The sequence below is a fragment of the Canis lupus genome, chromosome 37, assembly GCF_048164855.1.
Source record: "Canis lupus baileyi chromosome 37, mCanLup2.hap1, whole genome shotgun sequence".
NCBI classification, from domain to species: Eukaryota; Metazoa; Chordata; class Mammalia; order Carnivora; family Canidae; genus Canis; species Canis lupus.
Genome location: NC_132874.1, coordinates 20,153,089 through 20,155,342, shown reverse-complemented (window position 1 = coordinate 20,155,342; position 2,254 = coordinate 20,153,089). Strand labels below are relative to the sequence as shown.

The 2,254-nt window shown below is 41.2% G+C and overlaps 1 pseudogene; it reads right to left on the bottom strand.

Annotated features, from left to right (window-relative positions):
- Positions 1 to 1,337: 1,337 nt before the first annotated feature.
- On the bottom strand, positions 1,338 to 1,796 carry LOC140626281 (large ribosomal subunit protein eL29 pseudogene; annotated as a pseudogene).
- Positions 1,797 to 2,254: the final 458 nt, after the last annotated feature.

Genomic DNA, 2,254 nt, shown 5'->3' with positions numbered 1-2,254 from the left:
CTAAGCAATGGACAAACAATCAGAATTACGTGCTTTGTTTTGTTTTTATTGGTTAAGATGGCAAAAAATTGGCTGGTGTTGAAAGCACAATAGATTTGAAATAATAATGTCCAAGTTAGAGTCACAGCTGGGCCACCTTTGGCTGGGCAGCCTTGGACAATTCATTTTATTTATTTTGTCTTGAGTTCCTTTTCTATAGGCTGAAGAATTTAGACAGATTATCTCTAAATGCTTTTCAAGGTCTGACAGTACGTAGTATGACTATATGTAGATATTTTTCCTTTAGGAATTCCTAGAAGGTAAAAAAAGGGGGGGGGGACTTCCTGGAAGGTTTTATTGTCCTTTTGTTATAATACCTATTGAAAACACCACTGCTTTCTCCTTCAGGGTCCTTCCTATGAGATTCGTAAGTCTAGGAGTAATCAGATTCCTTTGCTGGTAATTAGTTCCGAAAAGGGCATGTGACTCAAGTTGGGAATATTGAAATCAAGAGCTCTGGGAAAGTCCATTCATATTTTTCTGATAAAACTTATGCTTTCTTTCCCTGGACCTGGTGGGCTGCAGAATGTCAAATCTGAAATGTTATTATCTCTCTACCACTCCAGAGGTGACATCAATGTTTTGAGAAAGACTGGGTCAAAGGATTGCCAGGAAAAATGGACCCAGAAGCCAGGATGAAGTTAGCACTGAAGCTGACCCTACTCTGTACTTCCAATTACATGAGTCAACACATTTGCTTTAACCATTTGGCGTTGGTGCTCTCTGGTTCCAGCCAACAGACTTTGGCAATTTTCATTTCATTGTAGTTGAAATATTCATTCATGCTAGTCTTTCCGCTGCACTCAAGCAGCATGCTGTGGAAGAAGTATTAAGAGTGACTCACCTGCAATGTATCCACTTGATCTAGAATCTCAGTACTGGAAAGAACCTAAGCTGTGAAGTTTTTATGTAGATAAATTACATTTAATACATGTGTCATGAACAAATAAGAAAAAGTAATATTAGCAGCTAACATTTATAGAGTGGTTACTACTTGCCAAAACACACAAGGGAATTGTTCCTTTTAGATGTTCATGACCCAGTCAGATGCTACCATGATTATTCCCACTGATCAAATAAAGTGAGAAATTAAGTAACTTACCCAGGAGCACTCATAGGATTTCAATCAACTCACCCAATTTCAGAACCTGACCTCTCTATTTTAGGTTTTATTTATTCATTTTTTTCCTGATTCAGATTTATTTGTACAAATAGCACAGAAGGACACCAGTCCTATGCAGACGGAAGGCCAGGGGTCACAGCAGTGCTTCCATCTTCACATTGGCTAACAGAAGCCTCTATGCTGGAGCCTTCGTGGGAGCCTGGGCACCTTTGGGAGCCAGAGTCTGAGTGGCAGCTGAAGCCTGGGCTTTGGTTTGAGCTTTGCCCTTGGCCTTTGGCTGGCAGAGCCTGAGACTGTTGGCAATGTAGGCATGCGCAAGTGTCTCAAGCTTGAGATAAGAGATGTAGGCAAGTTGATTGAGCTGGTGGCTGCCACCCTTTGGGATCTTGGGCTTGACCTGATTGGACTTGACAAAAACCTGGAAAGCCTCGGCCCATGCACTTGTGGCCTTGATGTTCTTGGCCTGCATCTTCTTTAGGCCCTTCTTGTGCTTCTTGGCAAAGCACATGTTCCTCAAGAACTTAGGGTCCACCCCCTTAACAGATTCTTATCTTTGTGATTGGGGTATCTTGATGCTGCTTTTGTGCCGTTTTCATGACTGGTTGTGTGTGGTGTGGTTCTAGGTCTTGGCCATGTCTGTACCAAAGCCATAGCTCCTGAGTACGTAGGACCAGCCTAGTTTCCTATTTTTGATTTCAGCTACTTCAGATGTTTTCTGGTTCAGTGCTACTCAAAAAGGTCCAACTATAAGTCTAAAAACCATCTGCACCATTTAACTGAGCTGATTTTTTTTTTTTTTTGATAGCAAGGCTTTCCCAGTGAAGAAAGCATACATTCTATCTGAACAAAGGTTGATTTTCCTCAGGAAATAAGTTGCCAACATCTCACCAACAATGCAATGTTTGGAAGGGTGTGCTAGTTCAGTTCATTGTGTAAAAGGAAACTCTCTTACTATATGATGATCACATATTGAGAGAGTGTGTATAATGGTATACAACTTTCTTCTTGCTATTCCTTTCAAGTTGCTGTTCAGCTCATAAGGAACTTAGTTGAGGTTTCCCTATCTCTCTCTTGCATCCCCTTCTGTCCTCA